Source organism: Oncorhynchus masou, chromosome 21 (assembly GCF_036934945.1).
Source record: "Oncorhynchus masou masou isolate Uvic2021 chromosome 21, UVic_Omas_1.1, whole genome shotgun sequence".
NCBI lineage: Eukaryota > Metazoa > Chordata > Actinopteri > Salmoniformes > Salmonidae > Oncorhynchus > Oncorhynchus masou.
In genome coordinates this window covers 10,603,539-10,618,257 of record NC_088232.1, presented here as the reverse complement: position 1 = coordinate 10,618,257, position 14,719 = coordinate 10,603,539, and the positions used below count along the sequence as shown (strand labels likewise).

The 14,719-nt window shown below is 43.4% G+C and overlaps 1 protein-coding gene across 2 annotated transcripts in view; it reads left to right on the top strand.

The window, feature by feature from the left end:
• Nucleotides 1-14,719, top strand: part of LOC135507804 (RING finger protein 24-like) — a 60,020-nt gene that overhangs the window by 13,022 nt on the left and 32,279 nt on the right. Inside the window, exon 1 of one of the 2 annotated variants that reach the window (XM_064927468.1) lies at nt 3,619-3,795. The exons of the other annotated variant lie outside the window; for it this stretch is intronic. The gene's annotated coding sequence lies outside the window, so the exon portion shown is untranslated. Of the gene's footprint in view, nt 1-3,618; nt 3,796-14,719 lie in introns of those variants that run through there. 2 annotated transcript variants of the gene reach the window in all.

Genomic DNA, 14,719 nt, shown 5'->3' with positions numbered 1-14,719 from the left:
AAGCATCTGAGTAGGAGTGCTGATCTAGGATCAATTTTCCCTTCCATTCTAATGAATAGGACCTGATCGTAGATCATGGGTCCTAGTGATAGTTTCGTATCAGTATATATTTTTTCTGCGCTGATCAAAACTTTCTCAAAAGTTTTCTCATGGCTCTCTCTTGTCCCTCTGCAGCAGACATATGGTGAGCAATATGTTTGGGACATCGAGTCGTAATAAGATCACAGTATTGAATCGCAATACATATAGAATTGTGAGAATTGGAACGCATATCGTATCGGCACCGAAGTATCATGATAATATTGTATCTTTAGGTCCCTGGCAATTCCCTGCCCCAAAGGGTCCTGATCCTAGATCAGCACTCCTAATCTGAGATGCTCAAGAAGGCCCCTGAAGAACACAGTACAGTGGTCTATGGTTTCAACAGCTTCGGTTCTGTTGCAAAGTTTCTACTAAAAGTCAATCTAGCAATGTTTTCCCAAAACCAACTGACCTTTGCCATCTCTAAGAATGCATTGGTCTGTTGATGTGACCTACTTGGCGTATTCCCTGGTTTAATTCTGGGAATTGAGGCATCTGTCCTCCGTATTCTGATACCAAATGAGGCAATGACAAAATGTCTGTGTTCCATTGATTCAGTGTCATATGTTAAAAATAGGCTATAGAAACAGTAGCATAATCTTAGACCATAGGCTTATATTATTGTGAATGCTGGCTTTGGATACGGTGCAATTAAAAACACAATCCTTGGATAGCTTTTCAGAATCCACAGATAAATTGGTCCACCTGAAAAACGAAAAGGCATAGAAACTTGGACTTGGTAATAGGAAATAAAGTTATTTCCATGACAGAATTAAAAAGCAATATTGGACTGACCAATGTCGATATTTTCAAATAGAAGATACACAAAACTGCAGAGAGCCTATCCATCTGATAGTTTCTAAAAAAAAAATCTAAGAGATTATTGGAACAAGATTTAAAGAATGATGTTGGCACAAGATAGAGGGAATGTTGGAACATAACTAACGAAATGAGTTAACGAAAATGCTTAATCCAGTATAAACTAATGTTTAGAATGTATTACTAGACAATTCACAAATTCTACAGCACAACAACAGTCATGTCATCATAGAGTCCAAAAGTTATAGTTGGCAGTCAGAAGTATGTACATTTGGGTCTACTTTAAAAAAATATTAATCTGTGTCTGTATATTTCAGGACATGGCATACGAGGGTGCAGTGAGATACCCGATGGGTTGGATGATACTTTCCATGTCAATCATCTTGGAACTGGGGCATGTCAATGGGCACAGTCGACATGGCTGAATTTTAGAGAACATTTTAGAGGCCCCCATCTTGGCGGTGTAGAGACTTTTCCCCGCCGCCAATTTCCTGTCATTCTAATACTTTCTCCATGGAACTGAGAACTTTTTGCAGTTTTAAAGCACATTTTCAGTAAATCTGCACATTTTGCCATTGAATTGACAGAAAATGTTCTATGCACTTTGCCATGGCTAATGGTGTGTTATTTTGCTCAAATATAATAACAAAATTCAATACTGCTAAATTCATTGTTTTCAATCTCCCTGACTGTATAGCTTTTATTTTGGTGATTTGTTAGTTCTCAAAGATTATAATACTGTGTAAAATATTTATATATATATATTTATTTATTTATTTATATATATATATATATATAATGTATACAATTTTATTTATATATATTTTTATTTATATATATATATATATATATATATATATATATATATATATATATATATATATATATATATATATATATATATATATATATATATATATATAATGTATACAATTTATGAGAGATCCATCATTGTTTCTACATACTTTATCTAGGTTTAGTCATTTAAGTTTACACTGAAACATTTTTTTATTTATTTTTTAATACAGTGGCCCGTAAAAATTATTGGCAGCAAAATCCCTGAGGTTGACCTTGTTCGCTCCTATCGAAGCGCATTCTCTACCCTCCACCACCACATCTAAGGAACTAAAGTTAAAGTTACTGTCTGATCTAGTTTATTGCAGAACTTGCATCAACTGTGCAGAAAAACAAGCATTTGTTTTTTCGCAACACACATTTCCACACCTAAGGGAACAGCACTGTTATGTTTTCTCCCCGGGTCGCTGGGATGGCTATTTATCTCTATTGCAGTGTCGTTCCCCCTCGGTGAACAAAACCAACCACTTATATTGTCCCGCTGGCTAAAAGAAAACAGTGGAGTTTTTCTAAGGTTTCCACTTTAGAAAGGGCCTAAATGACACATGTATAGGATGTATCCCCAGGTAAGCTTTGTGAGTCTTCTGCGTTAGGGCTGACTTGACTGGGTCGGTTCGCAGATTAGCTCACCACTGTTGTCACAATGACTAGGAACAATTACATATACTTTTAGCCTAAGCTGTGATGATTCCAATTACTTCTAAAGCCCTGATAATGCTACTGCCCCCATGTTGGGAATTTGGGCTACAAGCTCAATTAAACAATAGCTGACTGATGTGTGTGGTAGTGGTGAGTCATGACGGGCAATGTTTTTAACAGCCCCAAGTCTGACTGCTGCCTCGTATGGAGCTCTGCCTTCTGCTCGAGGCCTCTGGTTTGGTGTTGCCCTTTGGCATATTATGTTTCAAATGTGCAAATCATGGCTGGCTGTAGCTGCCAGTGGAAATTTCCACTTCAGAATCAGATAGCGGCCTTTGTTTCGGGTGCAGGAGGCTTGCCACAAGCCCTCTGTGAAACACTGCAAACAGTCAGCTATTTTAATACAAAAGAGGGGGGGGTTGGGGAATGTCATACAAAAGCATGTGTTCTGAACCAAAACCATAAAACTGGAGTTTGTATAACTGCTTTTTTAACTTGATTTCTCAATGAAGATTTAATCCTCAACAAAGGGTGAAAGCCTGATTTATTGTGAATATGTTACACTGCTGTCTATGAAAGTTAGTGAACTACTGTAGTGACTTTTTGATTTCTGATGTTCCTTCATAATGTATCAACCTATCATGTTTGGTGAATCTCTTCCTCCATTGAGCATAATCTAACCACCACGAAGACCTTTTACAATAGGATACCTTAACAAATTCAACTGAAAACATTTTGTGATCTTGTGCTTCCTGGTCATGCAGTAGTGACTGTCAGTTTCCCTTAAATACCAGATAACGGTGTTGCGACGGAGAACACTTCCTCAAAAATGAATCTGTGGGAGGAGGTTCAAAGGGTAAGTTGGTCATCATCAGGACATGTGATTAGTCCGCTAGCAACACTAGTATTGATCAAACATTCTGTAAGAGATCTTCAGGGGAAAACCCCAGCTCAATGTGTTTTGTCTGAATATCACATTCAGGTTATTGACCATGGGTGGTTGGAAAATGGATGTTATGTCTAGATAAACCACAGACTTACCCCGCTTTGCACCATTCCTGTCTCTTAGTATTAGACCCTGTCCAATGCAATGGAAAATTACTGGAATGATGCAAAGAGGATTCTTCTTTCACTTTCTGACTATCTACTTGGCTGCTATCTGGTGGGAGGGACTTCCAGGCAACTCTAATTTTAGGTCCAGTGTAAGGCAATGTGCTCTGCTCTGGGGTTCCTTAGTTTGCCGGAACAGCACGGCTCAGAGTGGATATGGTATTACGGCCCCATGCCGGCTTGTAATGTGATTTGAGAAAGCCACGCGCTATGCAAGAGAGAAAAGGAGGGTCATTTTGTTAGAGCCTTTCAAAGGGTATCTCGGGTTGTGGAGTATTTGGACAGATTGAGGTATGAAAGCAATGATTTTTCAACACTTGTGTCAAATTTTGCCATTTACATTTATTGCTGGGGGGGGGCAGGCAACCAGGAATGCACACTAAAGATAGCTCCTTCATGGCTGTATGAATTGAATACCTGTAATGTGGAGATTACCAACAGTTTAAATGGTACAGCTTGCCAGTAAACCCCACGTATACCACCACTGCCCTCCAAAAATAAGGACATTAGCTTGCACAATAATCCCCAGACTACCCACATGGCACCTAACATCCTACCATTTGGGCAGTTACGCTGGTGCAATCTAGGAACCAGCGGGCAGATCCATGTGACAGACGTGAGGGGAAAACGAGGGGAAAACTACTGAGGCCTCACCCTGAAGTCACCCAGTCCCAGCCAGGGTAATCAGATCCCTTATCACTGGGCAGACTCTAGTCAAGTGTTTCTCATACAAGTCCTCGTCCTGGGAGCCTCAGGCGATCCACATATGCAATCTATTCCAGTACGAACACACCTAATTCAGCTGGTCAACAAGCCATCATCAAGCCCTTCACTAGTTGGATCAGGTGTGCAAGCGGTGGAATCGATCAAATGTGGGAACCTGTCAAAGCGCCCAAGGACATGTTTAAGAAACACTACTTTAGCTAGAGAAACTGCATTCCCTCAGTGGTGGTATTATTAAGGTTCTTGTTTCCCCGCAACCAAAACATGTCTAACTGGGAGTTCACTGTTCAGTCTGTGATTTAAGAAATGTACCGTCTTTGCATGTGTATTTGTGTAGGCAAACCACTGTGTGAATATTGGAACTATTGCTCAGGTCAAGCCTTTGGGAATGGTCATATCCCTCAGTGTTGTCTGGCTAGACTAAACTGTGATCAATAAAGCAGGCTGGTTTTATTAAAAAACAATTTGGCATTAACTGGGCTTTGGCTACTGTACAGTATGTGTTGGCATTAGCTAGGCTAGGCATTGTTTGGGTTAAGACATGTTATGGCCCATCTGTTTCCTCTTTAGATGATTTGTGAGGGTCCTGTGGATTGGTTGGTGGCTGCTGGGCAATGGCTGAGAGGCACTCCAGAGTGCTTGTGAGAGCAAACAAGGCATGTTTCACTTCCTATGCAACACCTCTGTGGTTTTATGGTGCTTAGCCAAATACATTTGAATCGTTTCGGCATTCGTTTGGACTATTGTTGAAACAAATCGGTTCAGTAACCCCATACTTACTAGATGCTCCCCATACTTTGGGGTGTCAGGTAGCCTAGTGGTTAGAGAGTTGGGCCAGTAACCAAAAGGTTGCTAGATCGAATCCCTGAGCTGACAAGTTACAGATGTGTTGTTCTGCCCCTGAACAAGGCAGTTCAGAGATGAGAAGAAGTAGGAGCTAGGGAATTTTCAGGCCCTTTTTGTAGGATATTTGAGGTACTTTTCTGTGACTGGATCGGAATACTTTTAGGTGCTTTCCTTTGAGGGCAGTGGTGTGCGAGCGGTAGATTCTGTAATTTATATGGTCAATAGTCCTGTCACTCTGACTGTCAGTTCAATTGGCTTTGTTCTGGCACTGTGTGAGGCAAGAGACGTGTACATTGAATTTTTTCCCCCTCAAAGTGGCCTGATTCAGTACAGACAAGGGAAATGTGAATAAAGGTCCACGTCGTGAGGTCGCATGAACTCTGGAGTGACTTTATGAGTGTGCGTTTTATTTGTAGGCATTTGTGTTTTCCAGCCCCACAGAGTAGCTGGCTGTAGATCGTAGACTCCCTACATGTCAGTGCCCATTTCAGAGTTAATGTCTGTCTGTCCAGTGAATGACCTTCCCTGTCAGTGCTGAGAGGCACAGGCTCTGGACCGATTACTCAACTTCCTCGGCTTCTTCGACCTCCTGCAAGGATGTGCTTAGAGACATGGAGACATCCTGCTGTATAGACCTAAATAGAAACCCCAGTGATGAAAGAAGAAAAAGTCTTTCAGAAAGCAGTCGGTGTCAGAATTGAAGAGATAGTCAGTGTCAGAATTGAAAAGGGATGAATTAGGACTCCCAATAGTGTATTTTCTTCTCATTTTTCTTGCTCCATTCAATAGCGGGACAACATACAGCCATGAGTGACACCTGAAGCACGCCTTTGTGGACGATGTCGATGTTGTTTACCGCGACGGGGTAGGGTTACCGGGACGACGGAGTGTACCCGGGACCATCTAGCTAAGCGTATCCTGATACTTTCCATTAGCAGGGGGTCGATGGTCGACAGGGGCCTGCGACACAACGAGGGGAGGAAGGGGTTCTGGGAGGGATTCTATAAATCGCCTTGGACGAGATCCCCCCCCCAAGAGAGACGTTTTAAAAACCCTCCCCTCCTTACCCCAACCCACCCTACTTCAACAGCAGCTAGGCTGCTGCTACGTTGACATTTAGGCCTAGACCTGCACTCCCAGATCTTACATCAATTGGATCGAAGCCGTGTACTGTTGTACGTCCTCTGTGTGTCAACACACGTGCGGTGAAAACGTAACTATTTAATCAACTTAACATCAAACATAAATCGAGCCTTACTGTAATAGACTCGATGTTGGGGAATGTAGTGGTAAGAAGTCCACCATTTTGAGATGACAGTCAGGGGCAGAGGACAGTTTGTCAGGGACTGAAATGGTCTATGTGATTCAAGTCCTCTAGTAGCAAATCAAATTTTATTTGTCACGCACCGAATAGAGCAGGTGCAGGTGTACAGTGAAATGCTTACTTACAAGCCCTTAACCAACAATGCAGTTTTAAGAAAAATACCTTTAAAAAAAGAAATCAAAGTAACAAATAATTAAAGAAAGCGGTAAAATAGCGAGGCTATATTGCAGGGGCTCTGGTTAGTCGAGTTAATTGAGGTAATATGTACAAGTAGGTAGAGTTATTAAAGTGACTATGCATAGATAATAACGGAGTAGTAGCAGCAGCGTAGAAGGGGGGGGGGGGGCGCAAATAGTCTGGGTAGCCATTTGATTAGATGTTCTGGAGTCTCATGGCTTGGGGGTAGAAGCTGTTTAGAAGCCTCTTGGACCTAGACTTGGCGCTCCGGTACTGCTTGCCGTGTGGTAGCAGAGAGAACAGTCTATGACTAGAGTGGCTGGAGTCTGACAATTTTTAGGGCCTTCCTCTGACACCGCCTAGCCTGTTAATCAGTGTAAAAAAAACAGATAGGCTAAGCTTTTATGACCGCAAATCGTCTAATGGTCAGTCATTAAACTCTGAACAAAATCAAAACCAGTCGTAAAAACAAACTGCTCCTCCACACAAACACACACACACCTCCTAGTCTACTTCAGTCATGATAAGTTATAACAGTGCCTTCATAAAGAAGTGAGTGATCATATCTGCCTGCCGTGGGCTTGGCACCCACCCAACAATGTTTACCCGGTGGGTGTTGCATAACGACACGTGGCTCTGCCAGCCAGGACAGACACAGCGTTTGTCTCAGCAAGCCTGCTCTGGTGTGTTTGTGGGTGTCAGTGTGCGTGTGCGTACATATGATGATCTAATTAAACCAAACTTTATTTGTCACATGCGCCGAGTACAACAAGTGTGGACCTTACCGTGAAATGCTTACTTACAAGCCCTTAACCAACAGTGCAGTTCAAGAAGAGTTAAGAAATCTTTTACTTTAGTTTATTTGGTAAACAATAACACAATAACAAAAGAATAACGAGGCTATATACAGGGGGTACCGGTACCGAGTCCGTGTGCGGCGGTACAGGTCGGAGGTCATTTGTACATGTAGGTAGGGGTGAAGTGACTATGCATAGATAATGAACAGCGAGTAGCAGCAGTGTACAAAACTAAAGTGGCTGTTCCACTGGATGTCAGAAGGTGAATTCACCAATTTGTAAGTCGCTCTGGATAAGAGCGTCTGCTAAATGACTTAAATGTAATGTTAAATGTGGGAGGTGGGTGGGTCAATGTAATAGTCCGGTGGCCATTTGATTAATTGTTCAGCAGTCTTATGGCTTGGGTGTGGAAGCTGTTAAGGAGCCGTTTGGTCCTAGACTTGGCGCTCCGGTACCGCTTGCCGTGCGGTAGGAGAGAATACAATCTATGACTTGGGTGACTGGAGTCGCTGGCAATTTTATGGGCTTTCCTCTGACACCGCCTATTTATATAGGTCCTGGATTTCAGGAAGCTTGGCTCCAGTCATGTACTGGGCCATCCACACTACCCTCTGTAGCGCCTTACGATCAGATGCTGAGCAGTTGCCATACCAGGCGGTGATGCAACCGGTCAAGATGCTCTCGATGGTGAGCTGTAGAAATTTTTGAGAATCTGGGGACCCATGCCAAATCTTTTCAGTCTCCTGAGGGGGGGAGAGGGTTTTGTCGTGCCCTCTTCACGACTGTCTTGGTGTGTTTGGACCATGATAGATCGTTGATGTGGACACCAAGGAACTTGAAACTCTCGACCCGCTCCAGTACAGCCCCGTTGATGCAAATGGGGGGCCTGTCCGGCCCGCCTTTTCCTGTATTCCACAATCAGCTCCTTTATCTTGCTCACATTGAGGGAGAGGTTGTTGTCCTGGCACCATACTGCCAGGTCTCTGACCTCCTCCCTATAGGCTGTCATCATTGTCAGTGATCAGGCAAACTTAATGATGGTGTTTGAGTCATGTTTGGCCACACAGTGAACAGGGAGTACAGGAGGGGACTAAGTACACATCGCTGAGGGGCCCCAGTGTTGAGGATCAGCGTGGCAGACGTGTTGTTGCTTACCCTTACCACCTGGGGGTGGCCTGTCAGGAAGTCCAGAATCCAGTTGCAGAGGGAGGTGTTCAGTCCCAGGGTCCTTAGCTTAGTGATGAGCTTTGTGGGTGTCATGGTGTTGAACACTGAGCTGTAGTCAATGAGTAGCATTCTCACATAGGTGTTCCTTTTGTCCAGGTGGGAAAGGGCAGTGTGGAGTGCGATTGAGATTGTGTCATCTGTGGATCTGTTGGGGCAGTATGTGAATTAGTGGGTCTAGGGTATCCGGTAGGATGCTGTTGATGTGATCCCATGACTACTGACGTGAGTGCTAAGGGGTGGTAATCATTTAGGCAGGTTAACTTTGATTCCTTGGGCACAGTGACTATTGTGGTCTGCTTTAAACATGTAGGTATTAGACTCAGAGAGAGGTTGAAAATGTCAGTGAAGACACTTGCCAGTTAGTCCTCGCATGCTTTGAGTACACGTCCAGTTTAAAGGTCTTGCTGACATCGGCTACCGAGAGCGTGATCACACAGTCATCCAGACCTGCTGGTGCTCTCGTGCATGCTTCAGTGTTGCTTGCCTCGAAGCGAGCATGAAAGGCATTTAGCTCATCTGGTATGCTCACGTCACTGGGCAGCTCGCGTCTGGGTTTCCCTTTGTAGTCCGTAATAGTTTTCAAACCCTGTCATATCCAACGAGCGTCAGGGCCGGTGTAGTAGGATTCGATCTTAATCCTGTATTGACGCTTTGCTTGTTTGATGGTTCGTCTGAGGGCATAGCGGGATTTCTTCTAGGCGTCCGGATTAGTGTCCCGCTCCTTGAAAGCGGCAGCTCTAACCTTAGCTCGATGCGGATGTTGCCTGTAATCCATGGCTTCTGGTTGGGATATGTATGTACGGTCACTGGGGATGACGTCGTCAATGCACTTATTGATGAAGCCGATGACCAAAGTGCTATACTCCTCAATGCCATTCAATGAATCCCGGAAATTATTCCAGTCTGTGCTAGCAAAAGTCCTGTAGCGTAGCATCTGCGTCATCTGACCACTTCCACATTGAGTGAGTCACTGGTACTTCCTGCTTTAGTTTTTGCTTGTAAGCAGAAATCAGGAGGATAGAAGGTACTAAGGTACTCTACCTCAGGCGAGCAATACCTTGAGACTTCTTTTAATATTGGACCAGCACCAGCTGTTATTGACAAAGACACACACCCCACCCCTCGTCTTCCAGACGTAGCCTTTCTGTTCTGCCGGTGCATTGAAAATCCCGTTGGTAGGATAATCGTAATCGTAGGTCATCAATTTTATTTTCCAATGATTGCATGTTAGAAGCCTAATCTGTGTCCTCTTTTCCTCTGTCTTTACGCAAATGACGGGGATCTGGGCCTGTTCCTGGGAGAGCTGTATATCTTTCTCGTCGGACTCGTTAAAGGAAAATTCTTCTTCCAGTTTGTGGTGATTAATCCCAGTTCTGATGTCTAGAAGTTATTTTAAGAGACTGTAGCAGTAACATTATGTACAAAATAAGTTAACGTTACAAACAACGCAAAAGAACGAACAAAATAGCATAATTGGTTATGAGCATGTAAAACTTCAACCGTCCTTTTCAGGCCGTCTTAACATTGTTTGGAGGGAGAGACTGCCGGATCCAGCTAGAGCCACCACAGAACTAGCCAATGCAGAATAAAAGGCAGTCAGGCTTTTTGTTTGTTTCTGGATCAAGTCAGAGTGACTTGTCCTCAGACTGTGGCATATTTTGTAGGTTAAGCTAGTATCTATGAAACTGAAATTAAATGTGCTCTGTTACAGAAATAGAATGTCTTCTTTGTCCAAAGAATTTGGTATTTGGTATTTTATTAGGATCCCCGTTACTGTTGCAAAAGCAGCAGCTACTCTTCCTGTGGTCCACACAAAACATGGCATAGTACAGAACCATTTAATAGACAAGAACATCTCAAGGACAGAACAACATTTTTTTAAGCGGCACACACAGCCTACATATCAATAAATATACACTATCTACACTATGTAAGTCGAGAGGCGCTGTGCCAAGAGGTGTTCCTTATCTTTTTTTTTGTTTGGGCCATTCATTGCACTCAGACCAAGAACTAGACTACTAAAGCAGTTTGGGGCGTTGGAGGAGATGGTAGAAGATTGTGAAAAAAAAAACCATGTTGTTTAGGTTCCTCCCTTTGTGGAGTAGATCCTCCCAGCTCCTCCTGAGGAATTCTGAGAATTTCTGCAAGGCAGAGATCTTAGACCTGCCAGCCAGGCTCCCTGACCCCCCCCCCCAGGCATCCTACATTAAGCCGTGAAAGAGTTACACCCCCCTTAACTATGGAGCAACAGGCACAGGTCTCAGACCTGTCTACTAGGCTGCCCGGTGGAAGTACTGCTGTTGTAGGCCTGCTCACAGATCTCAGAACTGTCAACCTGCCTCCTTAGGCATCCTTCATTAGTAGTACAATAGTAATGCCTCCCTCGGCTGTCGATCAAGAAGCTGTTTAGATAAACCAGAATAGGGAGTCGTCGAATGAGGTCATATTGAGGTAAAAATTAGCCTGTAGATGTAGATCTATAATCAGCTTACCAATTATACTAACCTAAACTCTGAGGGTTATATGTAAAAAATAAAGACTGTGGATCCGCACTTGAGGGCAGATGCATGGAAAACTGTCAGAGTGAGAGGACTGCAGGTTAGGTGAAACACTGCACTTAGCCTACTTCAGAATATCACAGACAGCTGGTGGGTCCTTAGAGCCTTCTGTGAGGGAAGGGTTAATCCTATACACCCCCCTTCATGCACTACATACATGCATACTTTTGTATATATAGTGTACAGTATGTGGACATCCCTTCAAATTTGTGGATTCGGCTATTTCAGCCACACCTGTTAACAGGTGTACAACATCGAGCACACAGCCATGCAATCTCCATAGACAAACATTGCCAGTAGAATTGCCTTACTGAAGAGCTCAGTGACTTTCAATGTGGCACCATAATAGGATACCACCTTTCCAACAAGTCAGTTCAAATTTCTTCCCTGCTAGACCTGCCCCAGTCAACTGTAAGTGCTGTTATTGTGAAATGGAAACGTCTAGGAGCAACAACGGCTCAGCTGCAAAGTGTCTGGCCACATACGCTCACAGAACGGGACCGCCGAGTGCTGAAGTGCTTAGAGCATAAAAATCGTCTGTCATCGGTTGCAACACACACCACCGAGTTTCAAACTGGAAGCAACGTCAGCACAATAACTGTTCGCCGGGAGCATCATGAAATTGTTTTCCATGGCCGTGCAGCCACACACAAGCCTAATATCACCATGCGCAATGCCAATGGCGCAAAGCTCGCTGCCATTGGAGCAGTCCATCTGGCAGTCCGACAGACGAATCTGGTTTGGCGGATGCTAGGAGAACGCCACCTGCCCAAATACATCGTCCAACTGTAAAGTTTAGTTGAGGAATAATGGTCTGGGGCTGTTTTCATGGTTTGGGCTAGGCCCCTTAGTTCCAGTGAAGGAATATTTCAACGCTACAGCATTCTAGATGATTCTGTGCTTCCAACTTTGCTGGGGAAGGTCCTTTTCTGTTTCAGCATGTAACAAAGCGAGGTCCATACAGAAATGGTGTGTCAAGATCGGTGTGGAAGAACTTGACTGGCCTGCACAGAGCCCTGACCTCAACCCCATAAATTTGAACGCCGACTGCGGGCCTAATCGCCCAGCATCAGTGCTGACCTCACTGATGCTATTGTGGCTGAATGGAAGCAAGTCCCCAACGTATAGTGGAAAGCCTTCCCAGAAGAGTGGAGGCTGTTATAGTAGCAAAGGGGTGGACAAACTCCATATTAATCCCCGTGATGTTTGACGAGCATTCTTTTGGTCGTGTAGTGTATGTACAAACATACAGTGCAATCGGAAAGAATTCAGACCCCTTGACTTTTTCCACCTTTTTGGTACGTTACAGCCTTAATCTATACAAAATATCCCATAATTACAAAGCAAAAAAAGTTGTTTTTTTGCGCATTTATGAAAGAAAAGAAGGAAATATCATATTTGTGTAGGTATTCAGACCCTTCACTCAATACTTTGTTGAAGCGCTTTTGGCAGAGATTACAGCCTCAAGTCTTCTTGGGTATGACGCTACAAGCTTGGTAAACCTGTATTTGGGGAGTTTCTCCCATTCTTCTCTGCAGATCCTCTCAAGCTGTCAGGTTGCATGGGGAGCATAGCTATTTTCAGGTCTCTCCAGAGATGTTCGGTCGGGTTCAAGTCCAGGCTCTGGCTGGGCCACTCAAGAACATTCAGAGACTAGTCCTGAAGCCACTCCTGCATTGTTTTGGCTGTGTGCTTATGGTCATTGTCCTGTTGGAAGGTGAACCTTCTTCCCAGTCTGAGGTCCTGAGCGCTCTGGAGAAGGTTTTCATCAAGGTTCTCTCTGTATTTTGCTTTGTTCAGCTTTCTCTCAATCCTGACTAGTCTCCCAGTCCCTGCCACTGAAAAACATCCCCACAGCATGACGCTTGGCATTCAGGCCAAATAGTTCAATCTGTTCTCATCAGACCAGATTATCTTGTTTCTCATAGTCCTTTAGTTGCCTTTTGGCAAATTCCAAGTTGTCTATCATGTGCTTTTCCAGATTTGCTTCCATCTCGCCACTCTACCATAAAGGCCTGCTTGGTGGAGTGTTGCAGAGATGGTTGTCCTTCTGGACGGTTCTCCAATCTCCACAGAGGAACTCTGGAGCTCTGTCAGAGTGACCATCAGGTTCTTGGTCACCTGCCTGACCACCTGCCTGACCAAGGCCCTTAAAGGGAACTTCTTCCCTTTAATAATGGCAGAAGCCACTGTGTTCTTGGGGACCATCAATGCTGCAGAGATATTTTAGTACCCTTCCCTAGATCTGTCCCTCAACACAATCCTGTCTCGGAGCTCTACGGACAATTCCTTCGACCTCATGGCTTGGTTTTTGCTCTGACATGCACTGTCAACTGTGGGACCTTATATAGACAGGTGTGTGCCTTTCCAAACCACGTCCAGTCATTTGAATTTACCACAGATGGAGTCCAAGTTGTAGAAACTTCAAGGATGATCAATGGAAACAGGATGCACCTGAGCTCAATTTTGAGACTCATAGCAAAGGGTCTGAATACTTATGTAAATAAGGTATTTTTTTATACATTTGCGGAAATGTCTAAACCTGTTTTCACATTTTTCATTATGGGCTATTGTGTGTAGATCTATGATGAACATTTTTAATTTAATACATTTTAGAATAAGGTTGTAACATAACAAGATGCGGATTAAAAGTCCAGGATAAAGCACTGTATTTGCGCACACACACTTAACCATACATATACACACACAATCTAGGTCTTCTACATGCCCTTGAACTGTAATTCTCCCATTAACACTTACATTGGACTGTATACACAGAATGGAGTGTCTTAACCAGGGCCTAAAACGAACACCCGTCTGGTCAGGGCTCCACAGTGCGAGCATTTCACTTGCATTTGTGAATATAAATAGTGCAGCTGCAGTAGCTGTTTTCAAAGTATTTCTGCTTTTTTGTGTTTCATAGCTGGTAAATGAATTTCACAAAGTCCAAGAACTACGAATCCTATCCCACCTTGCGCTGCTAAGTGAATGATATACTTTTTTTTTAAATGGGTCTAATTTGAAACTAAAGTCTACTGAAGTGATACTTTGTTCTTTTCTTGGCTATTTACATTGTTTGTTCACAAACTAGGTTGTTTTTCAATGTTTGAGTTTCAACTGTTAGGGAAGAGAAGACAATGCGGTTACTAGTCAGACTCAATCTCTAGGCACAATCATGTTCTTGAGTCGCATTTCCACGTTAACCTCCCGGCTCGTGAACATTTTTGTCTCATCTGTGATCTTTTGGTAAAAAATGAAATTAGACAATATACCACGTTACTTCTTACTAGTAATACATTTGTTTTAGAAACATGCATGTTCATCTTTTTTTTGTGTTTTGTTGGTGTAATTTTAGGGAGAATCTTTTTTTTTTTAGCTGGTAAAAAATCTGAGTGGCTGGTAGAGGTATTTTTTTTTTTTATCTACCTGTCACAGTGGATGGTGGACCAGAAAGTACAGTTTAGGCCCTGGTGTGAACATATGGGTTTCATGTTACCCCCAGAGTTTTTGTGTGTTTTGCCTCTGGAATGTGTATGTCAAAGGGCCATGTGGACCCAGTGTGT